At 37.6% G+C, this 19803-nt stretch overlaps 1 protein-coding gene across 9 annotated transcripts in view; it reads left to right on the top strand.

The window, feature by feature from the left end:
- The window catches only part of DMD (dystrophin), a 1967742-nt gene that overhangs the window by 1234397 nt on the left and 713542 nt on the right, over window positions 1–19803 (top strand). The window lies entirely within an intron of this gene.

Genomic DNA, 19803 nt, shown 5'->3' with positions numbered 1-19803 from the left:
AAAAATGTACCACCTTCCATGAAGTAAATATGATATTAAAAGTTACCCTTGAGGTATAAGCGCACTTCGCCTGTTGCATTTGTAGAAAGTATAGGTATGACCACATATCACACAAACAATTGATTCCCACAGTAATTACCATTTTAAAGAACTTTTAGGGGTATATTTACTAAACTGCGGATTTGAAAAAGTGAAGATGTTGCCTATAGCAACCAACCAGATTCTAGCTGTCATTTTGTAGACTGTACTAAATAAATGACAGCTAGAATCTGATTGGTTGCTATAGGCAACATCTCCACTTTTCCAAACCCACAGTTTAGTAAATCTAGCCCTTAGACATTGTCTGACATGAAATGCCTACATCTGTGTATAAGCATTGATTCTCCAGTAGAGCAATGTATAACATACTTTATTATAACGTTTCTGAAACAATGTTTGTGTTCTCATCATTGTAACATTGGTGTCAAGTAAGATGCAGGGGTGTGTGACCATGTAACACAAAGAAAACATCTAAAGATTCCTTTATATGTTGCTTATTACACATACTACTTGTTTTGCTCTTCTGTGTAGTAATAATGCTTTCAAGGCCTCTTTTATTTTATAAAGTAACCAGCTCAGTACAATGAGGGAATCGTAATATAGATAACATGCAATGATATGAAAAATAAAGTAAAGATGACCCTGACCAAACGAGCTTACAATATAAGATGTAGGGGAAACAGAATACAATTCATGCATGTGTATGCTGAATGTCAGTAGATGCCCCAGCTGCACAATAGCCACAGGTTGCTTACATCTCTATTTCCTTGTGCTGTCTATTTTCTTTGAAATATATTAACTAGTTGGTAATAAAAAAAGTAATTTATTGAAATTTGATTTCAATAAATTAATTTTATTTAATGCTATTGAGACTGTCTATAATAGGCTATAGTTGCATAGTTGATAAGGATGAAAAAAAAGACACAGGTCCATCAACTTCAACTTTCCATAAATTTAAATTGTGTTGATCCAGAGGAGGACAAAACAAAACCCATAACATGACAGTTACCAAGCTAGCCGCATAGTTGAAAAAAAAAAAGTATGCTTATGGTAAAACATTCTTTCTTCCATTGATACCTTTTATCATCTGTAGGGCGCTGGTACCAAATGTTCATTAGACCTTAGATATATTTATACATTATTTAGGTAAGGATATTTTTCTACAATCTAAACAAATATATATATTTTTTTACCTCTTTATAGTTTAACCTTTATATTTCCCTGTATTAATGAGATTGCTAGCCCTCTTGAGTTTGATAATGTTTTCTTACATTGGGGTACTTGCTAGTTGATGCATCAGTCTTTGGCTATATTTATCCCTGGCCCAGCTACTACCTCAGGATCCTGCTCTGCCAGGACACCACCCCTTTCTATACTGGCCCAAGAAATGCCTGCTCAGTGAGGAGCTAACTCCTCTCCATGTTGTCTGTTCACCTTAGTGTTGTCTCGTTGGTCTTTCAGGTTCAGAATCTCAGCCAGTTGGACAACTCGCACATCTTGCACAACAGTATTCATTCTTATACAAAAGTGTATACATTGCACAATATGTACACTGGACGGCGATACCAATCATGAAACATTTATTGGCAGCCATTTATTAAGCTATATGGGGATGCTTATTCTAAATAAAAGCACTAACTATTAGTTAACTACAACTAGTACTGCAATATTAGTTTTGTACTACAGAGTATTAATACAGAAATGTTAGAGTACATTTAGACTACGTACAATTATAAAATGATATTGTGTGCTTATCCAGTTCCATTTTATTAACTGAGACAGTCAAAGGTATATAACTTATAAAGGACAGTATGTGTAATGCAGTTATCTGTGTAATGATGGTAGATACCATACTGTGCTACTGGCTCTTTTCATGGATCAATTTGACATAAATAGCTGGTTCAGTCATTAAAATAAATAAGTCACAATATCCCATCTTACAGCCCTTTAGTGCCACAGATGGTATGGGTTTTTCTGGCTATTTGCCAAATTGTGGTACAGGTTATAAAATCTACCTTTTTAGTGTCCAATTACTTATTTAAAATTCCAGAAGTTCTGTGTAACTAAATGCTCCATAAGAATAATTAAATAAATAAATTGAGGACACTGTCATGCGACGTGGTTCCATGAGGAGAATGTATTGTCACTTACTGGTTTTTATTTTCCATTGGATTACTTGAAAGATTTACAATAGGTCTGAAACTGGAAAGAACATTTTCATTTTTATAAAGTGCTGGCCTGGTTATAAATATAAGTATATAGCATGGAGTCTGATGTGGTCTGTCCAGATCTGAGGCATTTACTCCTATGAAGACATAGGAGTACATGAAAATAAAGAGGTGTAATGCAATTTATATAAAGTGACATTTCAGTAATAGTTGAATTATAAAATTTAATTGGATATATTTATATATATAATCAGGACAGCGACGCGGTGAGACAGCACATCACTGTCTATCTTAACAGTTTGTCTAATCCTTTGGTAACATTTATGATACATTTTTTAATATTTTGCTACAAGTCTCCTCCTTTAAAGATAAGGATCTAGCCCATAACTAGATATTGGGTTTTAATAAAGATCATGATTTTATACTTTTACTCATTCATTAGAGTGCCCCGCATCTTTATAATTGCAGTATAAATGAAAGAATCTTGCGTAGGCCTCTTTATTCTCTGTTGACAATTTGATTATTTCAATTAGGAAAGAAGTATTTTTGGAAAAGGAGAGAGACTAATTTTTCAGATGCTCTGATTGTCTTAAATACCAAGCCTGGAAAATACTTTGCAGCAGGTCCAACGCTACCGTTAGGCAAACTAAGGCGGTTGCCTAGAGCGCCAACATTTTTGGGGTGCCTAAAACACTGATCAGCATCATGTGTTTATATTTTTTCCTACTGCAACACCGCACTGAGCGACAACTTTCCTAGAGATATATAAATTAAACACACCAGTCACTGGTGGTCAGTGGGGGTGTGTTTAATAATTTAAATTGTTTTGAGTATCCCATGGGGGCTTTGGTATTGTTGATACCGGCTGCTGATCCTCCAACTCTTGATAGATGAGGCACAGCACTGCAAGTCTCCACCTGTCACTGACATGGCATTATTCATTATTCCAGTGTACAGTAAGAGTCTTCCAAGCGGCACGTACTAATAGTTCAAGAAACAATTAAATAAATATTATAGACATTACATTGGCATGCAAAACGATTACTCGTGAATGGGATAAAAACGTGTTGCATCAGGTGTCATATCAACACGTGCTACATCTGGATGCATTAGACATATAAATGAATGAACCATTTAAAGAGATCCATCTTTAAATGTAATATTTACTTTCAAACCTTCATCCATTAAAAATAGCTCCCCCCGATATCGCAGTTGACAGCCCCACAGTTACTTTCGTTGCGTCCTTCTAATCATCATATACCCGATCATTGTTTTCACAGCAATGTCATTTGATAGCAAAGAACAATATATTATATTTTAATTACAAAAAAAAGCTTGTGCTATGTAATTATCTTGTTTAAGGTGTCCACGTCTCCCATGTAAAACAGTATCTTATTCAAACGTAATCAATGTTAACTAGGTTTTTTTGCTAATGTAATTTCCTTTGTAAATGCATTTTAAGCTGAATTCACATCTTTATAATTGCAGTATAAATGAAAGAATCTTGCGTAGGCCTCTGAATTGAGCTACAAGCATTTAAGAGTTTCTTTGTAATGTTTCTTGAGCAGTTTGCCCAAAATTATTTCAATTTGAACTGAAAGGAATTAATAAAATATATTCTAAATTGCATTATTAACAATTTGAAGCATATTGTTATTGCCTATAAGACCTATTTGCAGTGTCTGTTATATGAAATGTTTTATGTTAATCAAATCAATTTTTTTCATGGTATAGTATTTTTCACATTAAAAAGAAAAGGCTAAAGTATCTTGTAGAGTTTCTTAAAGCTCAGCAAGTGAAACTAATGAAAAAGAAAGAGGAAACAGCAGGTCAGATTTGAGAATCAATACAACTTCAACCATATGGCATTTTAAATTACTTTCTTTGAGTGTTCATTTATTGCAACATGATTATTAATCATGGCTACTTTCATTTTCAATGTAATTATTAATACTTATCAGTCTTCCACCTCTTATCTAGTGCAGCTCTCAGTAGGACTGAAGAGCCTTCCTTCACAAACTGTTTCTGTAAGATCTGCTACAGTATTCCATGTTTATTCAGGTTTATTTTGAGATATCAACATGGCTTGTATTTCACCTTCAACTTCTTTTGTTAGTAACCATTTAGGTAAACATTGGAATATATAAGGGTCAGCAAATAAGCAAACGTAGCACTTGGTAAGACTAGTCAATCGGTGGATAAATACTAATTTAATCTCCATCAGTGTAACAGTAATGGCCTATTGGTTCATCACAAATCCAATACTGAGGTAGTTTATGAATAAATGGAGTGAGTTCCAAGGATTGCTTAAATGTGTGCATATCTTTAGGCTTCTGAGTTAGATTAATGAGTCCGAATGTTTTAGCTATTACAATGACTCCACTGTGGGTGCAATAGTTTATAAACTTTGTACTGGGTCGTCGCTTTTAACCGAGCATTCGTGAGTGTGTTCTCAAAGCTTCCCTGAAGCATAGCGTACATGTACTTAATGAGCGCTCCTATTGAACTTCATTATATTTTACAGTGCACCAGCATCTGCCAACAGTGCAGGCGACATCAAAATTGATGTACAGTGAATAATCGTCAGAAAGTGTGTCTGTAGGAGTCTATTTAGTTAAATTATTTATTTATGCCCCGGCCACATACAGCATTTAGTAAATGTTGTTATGTGCATTTAATGTGCTTTGAGCTCTTGATTTAAACACCCATGTTTATAAAGCTCAATGGTAGTGATTTGAGTGTTTTATTCACAATCTTTGCCATAGGAATATATAACATGATTAGAATTTGCAATTTAATTTAATAGGAACTCATTGTAATTTGAACTCAGTTTTAGAATGTTACTGAATCAGAATAACTACAGTCAATTGTTCTACACCTCCTGCCACCTTGGTCTATGTAATTAATAGGGACAAATTAGACTGCGCCCCAGATCTGGACAGACCACACCCACATCAGACTCCATGCTAATTCCTGTGAGTCCAGTGGACCACTTTTAGCACCTTAAACATGGGACTGTTATCAGGTAGATACTGTATGTCTGTAAATTTTTTGGACTATATTGAACAAAATCACTTAGGGCTAGATTTACTAAGCTGCGGGTTTGAAAAAGTGGGGATGTTGCCTATAGCAACCAATCAGATTCTAGCTGTCATTTTGTAGAAGGTACTAAATAAATGAAAGCTAGAATCTGATTGGTTGCTATAGGCAACATCCCCACTTTTTCAAACCCGCAGTTTAGTAAATCTAGCCCTTAATCTTTTTGAAAGTTTTATTTTTACTTTTTACTTTTTTTTGTGTGACACATGTGTATTCTGATAAACACATCCTATTTTAGACTATTGCACACCCAGATGCAGTGTTTCCCATTCGCAAGTGTGAGTGATATATTTGCCCTGGTAAAATAGAGAGAGAATTCTCAGGCTTCCATGTTCTGTTCCTGGAGCATGCTCAGTGTGTTTTTCTTCTGCTGTCAGTTTTTCATTCTAGTGCCTGAACATACAACATAAGCACCTGCACTCTTTTCCTCAGTCACTGGACCTCACTTACGAGGAACAATGTGCTTTGTTTCTTCACGGCTGCTTCTAAATGAGCCACACTGTACACTTCAACATCCACGCCTTCTCTTATTTTCTCAGGAGACAGATCCACACACCAGACATATACCGTATTTCCCCATGTATAAGACGCACCTTTTTCCCCCAAATTTTGGGTCTAAAAAAAAGGTGCGTCTTATACACTGCCAGCGCTACTTACCTGATTGCAGAAGTCGGCATCTGGTGTGAGGAGTCCCCGCTAATCAGCTCCAGCGTGTCCAGTGTGTCCCCCGTTACTTTTCAGGACCTTCAGGACCTTTGCAGGCGCCTCCCACAGTCTCGGCGCTGTCAGTCACGTGACTGACAGTTCTGATGAGTGCCCATGACTACAGATTCCTCCGTTTGCTCCGTTTGTCTGACAAAAGCTGCACAGCGTTGGTGACATTAGACAAGTCACGTAGACACGCTATTGTAAGCTGCTGTAGCGCTCTGTGCCCCAAAAATTGCAGGCTAGTGTGCTTTGTGCCCCAATAAATTGCAGGCTAGTGTGCTTTGTGCCCCAATAAATTGCAGGCTAGTGTGCTTTGTGCCCCAATAAATTGCAGGCTAGTGTGCTTTGTGCCCCAATAAATTGCAGGCTAGTGTGCTTTGTGCCCCAATAAATTGCAGGCTAGTGTGCTTTGTGCCCCAATAAATTGCAGGCTAGTGTGCTTTGTGCCCCAATAAATTGCAGGCTAGTGTGCTTTGTGCCCCAATAAATTGCAGGCTAGTGTGCTTCGTACCCCAATAAATTGCAGGCTAGTGTGCTCTGTGACAAAAAAATTACAAGCTCTAGTGTGATCTGTGACAAAAATTAGAAAGAGCATTTTGATTCCTCCTGCTGCACATTGCATGCTGTAATAATAAAGCAGCAGTTTCAGCAGTGAAAAGGTTACAATACCATATCCCGTAATTACGGTACCGTATAAAATCAGTACCATTCCACGTTCTGCTCAGAAAAGATTTTCATACAGTGCTGATTTCAAATTAAAAGTGATCCAGTTTGCAAAACTGAATGGAAATCGTGCTGCTGAGCGTAAGTTTGGTCCGCCCCCAACTGAGAAAACAATCCGAGACTGGCTACGGGAAGAAGAAACCCTACTGAAAACACCACGGCAGAAGAAGGCTATGAGAGGCAAGTCAGCAAAATGGCCTGATTTAGAGAGAAAATTGAAGATATGGATTGAAGAGCAAAGGGCAATTGGAATTCCTGTGTCCACAAAGATGGTTCAGCATGAGGCAAGAAGAATTGCTGATACAAATGAAGTTACTGACTTCAAAGGAGGACACAATTGGTGCTTCAGGTTCATGAAACGGAATGGACTAAGCATGCGTACACGCACCAGACTTGCCCAAAGGATGCCTGAATGCTATGAGCAGAAGGTCCTTGAATTTCATCGTTTTGTCACTTCATGTCGGAAGACACATCAGTTTGAGTTGGGACAGATTGCAAATATGGACGAAGTCTCCCTTCAATTTGATGTCCCAAGTAACAGAACTGTTGATAAGAAGGGGGTAAAAACTGTAATTGTGAAGACAAGTGGACATGAAAAGAGCAATTATACAGTTGTTCTAGCTTGTTGTGCCGACGGAACCAAGCTGCCTCCTATGCTGATTTTCAAACGCAAAACAAAGCCAAAAGAAGTCATTCCTCGAGGAGTGATTGTCCATGTTCATGACAAGGGTTGGATGGATCAGGATGGGATGAAGATCTGGTTTGAGAAAGTTTGGAGCAGGAGACCAGGTGCGCTCTTACGCAAACCTGCCCTATTGGTGCTTGATCAGTTCAGGGCACACTTAACACCAAACACAAAGAAGATTGCTGCAGAGCAAAAAACAAAACTTGCCGTCATACCTGGAGGCTTGACATCCCAGCTCCAACCACTTGATGTCAGCATTAACAAACCCTTCAAAGCTACCATGAGAGAGGAATGGAACCAATGGATGAAGTCTTCTGGGGACAATTTGACACCAGCAGGAAGAGTGAAAAAGCCAACTATAGGAGAAGTTTGTACCTGGGTAAAAAAAAGATCCTGGGATAATATCAAGATTGAGATCATTGTCAAGTCATTTAAGAAGTGTGGCATTTCAAATGCCTTAGATGGAACTAAGGACGAGGCAATATATGAAGACAGCGATTCGTCATCAAACACAGATGAGGACAAGATAATGGTTGAAAGTTCTGACAGTGATGATGAGTAGTTTCATGATAAATAAAACTTGAGTTCAATAACTTTATGTAATACATCTTTTTTTTCATTTTGGGCTCCAAAATTAAGGTGCGTCTTATACATGGGTGCATCTTATACTTGGGGAAATACGGTACTTAGGTTTGTGCGGTGGTGAAAAAACAGTGCAAAAGTGTAAATGTCAAACTCCACTTTCCTGCAACTTTTAATCATTTTCATTAAATTAAACTTTTCAGTTTTTCTCTGAAAAGACCATACGTGAAGCCTAATTTATGGCTTACATTAATCATAAGATAGCGGGAGCAGTGGCACTGCCAATGGTGTAAAATTCAAGTGTGTTTTCAGAGTGATCTTTTGCTGAGCGCCCCTAAAAATACACCTTCTCGACCCCCTTATTGCATTTCAATAATCTTATTCCACAAAATGAACTGATACAATGATGCACCAACTCTGTTCTTAGATAGGAATGCCCTCATTCTACCCAACACATCCTATTGATCACTGCACAGTTTTGCTCCTTCACAAGCTCAGCCATCATGCTCTAAAAATGCATTTTTGCTGAAATCTAGGTGCACCTGCACAAATCATTGTGCACAGCGCTACCAAAGAGGATTTAGCACCTGTACCATTTATCCACTGTCAATCCCTGTCTTAACAGCATGGTGATTAAATGCATGAATGGAATACTATTTCCCTCCCTGTCCCTGCTGCACTTATGGCTACAGTCACCCACTGTGGTTCTAATTAGAGATGCTCACTGACCCCCATGAACTGGTTTTGGATCTGGATTAGCTTTGTGTTTTGGTTTTGGAAAAACCGCCCTTGTGTGTTTTGGTTTTAGATTTTTTTGAAAAATCTTAAAATATACTAAAATAAAATAATTTTGAACTTTTTTTGTTCCTACATTATTATTAACCTCAATAACACTAATTTCAAGTCATTTGCAGTCAATTTTGACCACCTCACAGGTCACATTATTATTTTCATACACTTTCGGACAAATACTGCAGCGACCTGGCTGGATGCTAAGCGACAGAGCAATGACTCAAACACATGGCAGTTTCTAGCGCATCTAGGACACATTGGCACACAGCAGTGGCAGAAAAGAAAAAGGGGGGTCCGCCCTCCCTCCCACCCACCGTTATTTTGGATATTAAAAAGGAATTCAAAACTCGCGAGATCCGACAATGTAACAATAACATTTTCACTCGTTCTCAATTCGGAGGGCGCGCGACAGTACCAAGCCGACTCGGCTCGGTACTCAGATCCCCTAAGTTCGGGTGTGTTCTGTTCCCGAGGAACCGAGCCTGAGCATCCCTAGTTTTAATACTGGGAGGATGAAAGTGAAACAGCACCTTTTTACATTGTTCAAAATGTTTCATAAATGTCACTCACTGTAGAGAAAATGTCACCTATTTTTAGAGAAAGGGACCACAGAATCCCAAAAATAAATTCAGATATGAAGTTAAGAAATAATGTTAGTCTGACATTTCACTACAGATCTGTGTGAAGTACACTCATACTCCATCACACACAGATGGTGTCCAATCCCACATCTTTAGGACTGTGTCATGGTGGGATCTGGTATAAGTCAAAACGCAGATACTGCAGAAATGTAAGCTGCTGTGACATCACTTGGACTGTCCCTACGTATGAAGATTCAAGAGATATAAGTCACTCTCACAGATCACTAATACACAGTTATTGTTATATAATACTATGAAATAGTGGCTTTATTTGCTTTTTAAGACGATTCTTAACAGACTTCCAAACTTGTTTTTATGTTTTTCTCTTTTATTGGCTCCTTGCTCTCACACGTGCAGTTGAACCACTATATGTTGTGTGTGTGTACACTTGTGCTCACTGTTCACATACTACAAGCTTTATTGTTCTACATAAAAAGAAGGTGAAGTGCATAACTATTAAACCACTAATAAATATGTAATATTTAATCTCTGCAGTTGTATAAATCACTGCTAATCATTTTCAGCCTGTGCGAGATGAAAGATAATAAATTCTGATCCTGTTCCCAACTTCTTGATTTAAGATATTAAATCTCAACTTTGAAACCGAGAGATATCCCTCCAGTTGAATTGGTGCATGGCTTTGATGTCTGATAATAGATCTTGCTTCATTGCTGAAATGTTTTAGATAAATGTCATTGCTGGTCATGTAAACCCTGATATGAAGCTCATGAATATTATGAGATATATAGTGTTTCTGTATAATTTTAGTCATGGTCTCAAATGATGCATATTTAATTTGAGGAAATGACATTGTAATGAAATGCTTACATATATCAGCCAAATGTGTTTCTTTTAATTCATGTCATCGCTTTTATAAAGAAAAGCTTTGTATATATCATCTGCTCCGATAGATGAAAGAGACATGATGATGATATTGTTGATGATTCATCAAGGGATTTAGTTCCAGTGATTCTGCCATCTTCTGGCTTTAAGATTATATTTGCAAGCTATCCATTTGTTATTGCATTATAGGTTTAATTAATCTATATTGTTATGTGCGTATTGTCGCTAACCAATAACGATTGTCGAACCTCGATTTGTGTTTCCAACGCACAAAGATTTATTCGCAAATAGTAGTATAATATGTTCAAGCGAAGTGATAATAAATGCAGCCGTTACTTATCGCAGGCGCTCTGGATCCAGTGTGCAGTCATTCAATCCTGAAGTCTGGGGACAAGATGTCTGAACACTGGATGTGAAGCTGCTGCTTATATACACACAAAAATACAGTAACACAATGAAGATGGTATAGCTTGTTTCTATTGGTCCAGGTCTCGGGAAGGTCCAAGGGGTTGTCAATCATTGGCTAGTTCATCCTAAGGAATCCAAAGGAGGGGGTCATCTCTCCAGGGGGTATGCTCGGCTCTTCCCGCCAAGATTCCTTAGTCTTAAGTAGTTCATAATTTCCTATCATTCATAATTTGTGTATGCACTCTGCGATTCCCTCGCAGAGTGAACCAAACAGTAGGATATGTAAAGAGGTTTATTATGATACCACTCATGATATGATTCCTTCAACCTGTTCCGTGTATTTCACTAATATGCATGTAACTCTAATATAACATATAAATACTACTATATTTCGACATAACTGACTATGTGTTGCAACTACCATTAATGTGTACTATTTTATTAGTATGCGTGTTTATGCGAATGTATGGTAAAAGACCAATTACTGTTGCTGCCACGTGTAGTGAATGCGTACGCCCTTTCACGCCGCAGCGTGCCCTTGTACGTCGTAGCGTACCGTACGCATCTTTTCAGACAAAGACAACCAAGTTTGCTCGACTTTAATTGAAATGACTTTATCCAATTTGCTGACTTCGACAATATGTATGTTCCATATAAACACCTAGCACTGTGGTCCTTTATGTATTGTCTTAGATATTAAAACATATGATTAAATCAACATACATTTAAACCTTTTTTCCCATCTACTTTTGCACTTGCCTTTGGTAAAATATGTATTAGAGAAAATTTATTGCATATGTTGCTACTAATAATGACTGAATTGTATAAGACATATTAGAACACATCAATGTTGTTCATTTTTAGTTTTACATCTAGGTCAGTGAATTGATTTGTCCAAATATGAAAATTATGTTACTTTCTTGAAGTCAGACAAACCTGATCAATTTGTGAATCAGGCCAGATTTGGACATAATCCAGCGAATTTAAAAATGCCCCCTATAGAATTAGGCCAATAACAATACAATTGATGGAAAGAAGCCAATAGCAATGCAACACTCACCAGCTTTCAAACCTATAAAAGTACCATGTATCCAGTTTATCAACCATTCTTCCAAGCTTCTATGATTATTATTATTATTATTATTATCATTGTTTATTTGTTAGGCGCCACAAGGTTTCCGCAGCGCCGTACATGGTACAAGCAGTAGACTATACAGGGTAAAACAATACAGAACAATAAACACAAAGTACCAGAACTTCAGAAACTCCAGGCAGGCAAATACTGTAAAGACGGAGCGGAAGAACAGGTCTGGAGACAGGAGGGGAAAGGGGCCCTGCTCATACGAGCTTACATCCTAAGGGAGGGTAGACAAAATCAGGCACAAGAGGGAGCCAGTGAAGCAAAGGGGAGAGAAAAAGGAGCCAGTGAGAAACAGAAGAGGTGAGAGGTTAAGTGGATGGTTGGTAGGCCTTAAGGAACAGGTGAGTTTTAAGTGCCCGCTTGAAGGAGCACAGATTGGGTGATAGACGGATGGAGCGAGGGAGGTCGTTCCAGTGAAGGGGGGCAGCTCGGGAGAAGTCTTGTATTCCAGAGTGGGAAGAAGTAATCAGAGTGGAGGAGAGACGGCGATCATTGGCTGAGCGCAGGGAGCGGGCAGGAGTGTGGATGGAGAGGAGGTTAGAGATATAAGGGGCAGTAGACTGGGAGAGAGCCTTGTAGGTGGTGGTGAGGAGTTTGAAAAGGATTCTGTAGGGGAAGGGGAGCCAGTGTAAGGCAAGACAGAGAGGGGAGGCAGAGGAGGAGCGGCGTGTGAGGAAGATGAGTCTCGCAGCCACATTAAGTATAGAGCGGAGGGGGGCGAGGTGGGAGCAGGGGAGGCCAGTAAGGAGGAGATTGCAGTAGTCGAGGCGGGAGATGATGAGAGCATGGATGACAGTTTTGGTGGCATGAGAAAAAGCAGGACATTTGGATCACAATCACTGGGCAGGATCTGCAGATCTGTCAGTGAGAGTCCTTGATGCAGGGCGTTATGTGAGCCGCTAACCTAGGCCAGGAGCAGAAGCTGCTGTACCCGAACCTGACTGTCCAAAGCAGCTCAGCAATTTGCATACAGTCATGGCAACAGTAGAAAGTGAGCACAGAAAGTGGGCACTTTTTCACCATTAAATGAATAACACAATAGAGGACAGATTAAGTGTAATGTACTGAATTGTAATTGTGTCAGAACATTGTGTGATGTAAATGCCTTGTTTTAGTGAAGTAATGTGGTACAGTTGTCATAATATATTGAGATAAGTGGGCTAAGTGTGCAATCATCATAAAAAAGACCCAATGGGAAGGTAGGTTCGCCAAACAACTCTAACCTTTTATCCAAAATCCTGCATAGAAGAGTGTCGAGACACATGTCTGGGGTGTCCCCATTTAGGTACAAATTGATCAAGCAAAGGATTAGGTACAAATATAAACCGTGTAGTTTATTTGCATGAATACACACAGAGCAAACTAATAATAATAGCAATACAATAACATTAGCAAGTGACATCCATATGATTATCCGCAAGTTAAGCCCTGATTGGTATTTACCCTGTGTTGGGCATAGTCTCCAGGCAGACTCTCCGCTGCTGGGCTCTGTACTGATCTTGTGGTTCTTCTGCGAGCTAATGCCGGCAGCAGTCCAGTATCTCCTGGCCTAGGTTAGCGGCTCACATAACGCCCTGCATCAAGGACTCTCACTGACCGATCTGCAGATCCTGCCCAGTGATTGTGATCCAAATGTCCTGCTTTTTGTCAGCTATCCTCCCTTATACTGTAGTCACAATATTGACCTCATAGAAGGTGTTATAAAACATGATAAGGGGTGGAGGCGAGATGTGTAGTTGTCTGCACACAATGGGGTAAGTGTGATCAGATCACCAGCAGCTCTGGAGATAGCAATTTTGCTAATTTTAGTAGCAGACACATTCTATTCGCATGTTTGCATAAACACAAAGGGGACTTATCAAAAAATATGTTAATTTACTAATTAAACATTTGGCTACATATTAATGAATTATCTTGAACACAATAGTCTCTTAATAAGTGTCTGTCTGTCAACAATGACAGTTTGGATTATCTATTTACCTGCTCAGCTGCACAATAATAGCACCTGGATGTCATAGTGCCTCAAGATCTCGCTGAAAGAATTTATAATTATGTAAATGTAGCAGTACTTCCACTAAATATTATACCATTGGGTTGCGATAAACCGTATAATATAAATGTACTTTGTACAATAATTGCGTATAGACATCACTGTACATATAATGTATGAAAGGAAGAGCAAAGATTCTCTATTGTAAGGGGGACTCCACCAGTCATCATTATAATTACACAATTAATTTGTTAAAATCATATTCTTTACAAGTTAACCCATGCATGATACTCATGCATTCTAGTCAAATCAAGCTACTTAAGGTGTTAAAATGGTTCTTGTCATGCATTTGGGCCATAGCCCAGGCCTCCTCAGGGGAAGAGCGTTACTTCCCGAGGCAAACGCCCTTTTTTAACGTGGTTTTGTCCACATGTCACCACCTCATCATTTTTCTCCATCACCTCATCCTTCATCTTCATCGCCACATCCTTCATCAAGCTACTTAAGGTGTTAAAAACTCCCCACTGTCACCCCCGGCAACCAACAACCACTCCCAACTGTCACTTCTCCTTCAAGAAATATATAGGTCAGTGTATAACTCTGCCCAGCAGGTGGCGCTGCAGCTTGTTTTTTTTTTTCACACACGCCACTATTAACTATTCTTTGATAAAATATTAAAATGAACATTCATAAGAGGTGAACGCAGAGAGAATATAGTGATTAACAGATGTGTGAATTAACACATCAGTGGGAAAAGTTCTTGCAGTTGTTATTATTATCTTCTCCTTTAGAATCTCTTAAAATCTGTTCACACTATATATTATCTCTTTTAACTAGTGTGAGGAAATCAAATCAAAGTGCTCAAATGTTTACCAGGATATTATCAGATGCTTAATGTTAATTCGATTTTCTTATTAGTAATAGATATATTCAAGCTTCTGATGGCTCTGTATTCTTGACCATTGTTCAATAGAGATCACTCTCCAAGTTTATTATATAACTGGCTACTTGAGTCACATTGTTATTCCAATATCAAGGAAAATCAATAAACCCTCTCTTATAACCCCACACCAATATGTTTGTAGAAAGATGTAATTGTTATCATTTAATTGCTCACCCAATATACAGAGTTGAGGAAAGGAAAGGTAGGTGGAAGGGTTCGAGGGATTAGAAAATGTTGTGGATATAGAAGTAGAACTAGGTGGAATGGAAATATGGTTGCTCTAGAGGGAATTGAAGCGATGTTCAAGTTGAAGTAAACTCAGAAAGGGTATTGTAGTGGTATGGGAATGCGGATGTGGGTCAGGATGTGGCCATAGATTGGATATAGGAGACTGATGAATTAAGTGAAGTGACTATATGGGACTCATGTGGATGGTTAAGATTAGAAGAATACTGGTTAATCATATACTGGTAAATGGCTGGTAGAATTGTTCAGTAAGAGAATACAAATGTAGGCAGGTGGACAATAGGGAAGAATAGGAATGGTTTTGGTGGGTGTGCTAGCCAGATAGTGGCTATAAAACAGGGTTAAGAGATAGTGGATATTGGTGAATAACTTTGTGATGTGGATAGAGGTAGTGATGGAGAGCAAGGTAATTACAGTAGTGATAAGAGTGGCAGTAAGTATAATGTAATATAATAAGAAATGATACAATAAGATTCACTGTGGTAAGAGTTATTAGCGTTTAACAAATTGCCCTGTTTAGTCATCCCCATAGAGAAATATGGGGATAGCGATATTGATCATAACTTTAGTGACTGGTGGAAATATCTGTGATATCTGCAACGTTAGAATGTTGTTATATAGCAGTGATACTTAAATTTGCCAGGATTGAAGGCATAGAAAGGTTTCATATATAGTTCACAAAGTCCAGAAAAGTACAGCATTTCTACTGTATTTCTACTGATACTGAGATGTGAAATAGTTTTACACACAGGGTCTGATTTAAACTTGATCATATCCAGTTAAAGCGAGGAAATATGTACCTGGACAGACCATGTTACAATGTAAAGGGTGAACATGCAATTTTTTTTAATGCACAGACCATACTACCTGCGTCTGCAAGTGGCACACAATTACTGGATAACTTTTATTTTTGATATACAGCTAAGCTAGAAGGTGTTTCCCAACTGTAAATATGGTGCACATCTTTGCATCACCATAGCGTCTATGAAATGCCGAAATTCATGGCATTTAATAGTGGGGGAGGGGCTTAATGATGCGATTAAGCCCCACCCCCCAATATTCAATGCCATGAATTTCGGCATTTTTTAGGATCCAGGAGGGTTACCTACTCTGCTGGGTGTCCGGGAGGACTCCCCAAAATTCGGGAGAGTAGGCAAATATGTATATAAATATCGGGATTTTTTTTTTCATGTGTTACTTTTGTACATTTCGATAGTTTTATTACATTGATGTTGCACACATAAACATGCTTTTATCCATAATGTGACAGTTGTCTCAATGAAAGAAGTGGCTAACTCCCAAACATCTGCCCCCTGGGCGGTCCCGTAGTGGGCTACCTTGGGCTGGGTCATCAGCTTTTTCTTTTTCCTTTAAAATGTTCCTAATAGGCTACTGAGTCATGTCTTGCACCCAAACTAAAATTTGCCAGCCCTCTCCTGTTTACTGTTGTGTTGATGTGCTAAGTCTTGTTCTTTTCTGTACAATAATCATAGAAAAACTTGTGTATGATGTGGGACGAAAATAATTTTTGAACAATGCAGACTCCAAAAAATTTTTTGCATTTCCACCAATGCACTGCTATTGACTGAGTACTAGCACATTAGGGGCTAGATTTACTAAGCTGCGGGTTTGAAAAAGTGGGGATGTTGCCTATAGCAACCAATCAGATTCTAGCTGTCATTTTGTAGAAAGCACTAAATAAATGAAAGCTAGTATCTGATTGGTTGCTATAGGCAACATCCCCACTTTTTCAAACCCGCAGCTTAGTAAATCTAGCCCTAGGTCTGTTACTAGGAAAGATTTACACCTCTGCAGTTATAACATGATGACTATATTATGAAAAGTCATAAATGTATAGAGGGTCACAATCACACAAAGATCAGCACGTGAAAAAATTACATTTGTGGTGTCTGCTGAAGTAACATAAAATGCAGCGTTCTGCTTGACCCTCAGAGTTCATCAGCAGAGTGCAGGAATAATAAATCATTAACAAATAAGCTACAGTGATGAGTAAGGAGAAGGAGTATGAAGCAAAGAATTGTATTATCAGTATTTACAATTATAATATGTTGTGAAACATTTTACTTTTAAAGTAATGGTCTATCATTCATTTTTCTATTGTGTGGATGGTTTAATAAATGGAAAAGGAAAGTTTTCATTCCGCTCTAAGGCCAGGACATTCTCATGAATTCTACCTCAAAAAATATAAAGAGGTTTAGTATGAGGGGGTGCTCTCCCAACTAGAGAATGTAACTCAAAGATAGCAAATGGTGACAAAGGTCACCTGACAGAAGTTGGTTAATGAGGCACTCCAGTCCCTTCTCTATATATGTCTAAAAACAAAATTTATTGAAAAAATATTAAAAGCATACATCCAGGTATCAAAAAAAGTTGGCAAATTGATAAAAGAAGAAAAGTAATAAAGTATGGAAATAAAGTGATAAAGGTAATTAAAAAAAACCTTCCGGGAAGCCGGTCAATGAATAGTTTATTTAATTAGAGAGTAGGAAAAATGTATCCACTATTGTTTTTTATCACAGAAATTTCACTTATTCATTAGTGTGCTGTGTTTATCATACATTATTATAGTGCATTCACTTCATATAAGGCAATTACAAAGTATATACTTATGTGCGCTATACAGATTCAGGTTCGAAGAGGCCTGCTAAACATTATCTGCTGACATACGTGTGAGGTGTCATCAAGTTAGTATGCCTATTAACATGGCATTATATATATATAAACACTCTGAATCTATCAGGCCTGAGTTTATTAATTAACTGAGCCCATTGAGTGTTTAACCAAGTGACCTAATGGTATACACAAAGGGTACCCTTTATCATTGTGTCTGTTGAAATAACACTTATAAACCAGGTCCCTCTCAATATGGATGTGTTACAGAGATAGCATATGGATCACTAGCAGTTAGTCCTAAAATTATCTGGGTAGCATGCATGGAGAGTATATCATTAAATCATTATGTCTGTTGGCATGGCGTTTTCAATATGATACACTCTAATCCTATTAGGTATAGGGGAAATAACCCGCTAAAACCGCTAGGTGTTTAGCCAGATAATCTAATCATTTATAGCTATGCTAGTTACTGTGGCATTTTGGCATAATTCCCTCAGTATGAGAATATCTGCCTATTTTTTATTCCTGTTAACCTCAGACCCTATTTTACTTCTATATTACTATATCATTACCTTTTTTAAAACTTAGCATAGCATGTTTATATCATGCTTGTCTAAATTCCACCTCTACCGTCTCTGCTGGGAGGCTATTCCACTGCTACTATCTATCCACTACATTTTCAGTGACGTGGTTTGTCCTTACATTTCCCAGAAAATAACCATCCTGCTTTTAGTGTGAATCTCCTGTTCTAATACTTCTCTTTTTCTGAACAATGCTTCCCTCCTGAAAGCTAAAAGTCTAAAATAATAAAAAAGAACAGGCAAAAGGTAAATTATTAAATGAATGCCCAAAGCGGTGGCAAAACATGACTGGAACACTCCTTACATCCCACGGAAGACTCCTGAACAAGTTTGAGCTATGTTACATATTGCCTGTTATTTTTACTGGTTTAATGTTCTCATATTTTATTTACTTTTAATATTGATTCATTTTTATTGTCTATTCTATATACCATTTATATTTATTATTTCTTGTTTTACAAATTTTCATTTTTTATTTTTAACTTTATTTAATTTAGTTTTATTTTATCTCTAATGCCCGTTGGATACAGTGTATAGGGATCTCTTCAGATCCCTCCCTCCGTGCATGTGCAGTATTTACTTGCGGGCATATTGTGCTGCTGCATTCAGCAATTGTCGAAAAATAACAGTGGGAGGACACTTCTTTGCTGGGTCAGATATTTTTTTCCAACGCTATCCTGCCTATTGGAAAATGGTAAATAGCTCCAAACACAAAGTGCGAAGTGTGGCAATAGCAATCGTTAATTAGAATAGGAAAATTAAAAAAATTGATAAGTTGACCATGTGTCTTTCTGTAAGCTTGTTAACTATGCAGTAGGTCTCTAAAGATGGTTTTTAAAGTGGTGAAAAAAAGACAAACAGATTTAATGCCATTATTACTGAGATTTGGCTATGAATTTTTTGACAGCTGTTAATGAGCTACAAATATATTCTAAATAGTGGTAATTCATCCCTGTTAAATTAAAACAAATCACAATTTTGCCATAGTGTGTCTCAATTTAAAAGCAAAAATGTGTATAGTATGTATTTTAATATTGTATTTGTCCTATATATTTTACTAGCAATTAAAAAAAAATAACATTCAAATATCACTTTGGCTACCTTAAAGCTATAGCATAGGATAACCTTTTCATATCAGAATATTTTACTCTACAGCAATGCTTAAATATTGTGGAGTGAAACATATAGCATTGTACGTTACAGTGGATTAAACCTAGTAAAACAATAGCAGTGAAAATAAGATACAGAAAGTAACAGAATCGCTCAACTATGTAATAGTCATTTCTTAGTGCAACAATGTTTAGTTAAAAAAAAATATCTGTAATGAAAAGCATGGTTGTTCTTGATGGAGATTAGGATCTCAGTGACTGGTTCCAATCCTATTATCCCGGCATAGAAGCAGTGAATTCTGAAACTATGAATTCCATATTCTCAGTGGGTAAGATTTTTTTTTATTATTATTTAAGGAAAACTAAAACTTAGGAGTTCTGTTTGGAAGAGCAAGAGGAAGTTTAATGATGCATTAATGGAAAGGCTCAGCTTCAGTGATTCATGATTGAATAATTTTATGGCAAGTAAGG

Source organism: Mixophyes fleayi, chromosome 2 (assembly GCF_038048845.1).
Source record: "Mixophyes fleayi isolate aMixFle1 chromosome 2, aMixFle1.hap1, whole genome shotgun sequence".
In the NCBI taxonomy this organism is placed as follows: Eukaryota; Metazoa; Chordata; class Amphibia; order Anura; family Limnodynastidae; genus Mixophyes; species Mixophyes fleayi.
Note: the sequence above shows the minus strand (reverse complement) of the source record. Positions and strands in the feature narration are given on the sequence as shown.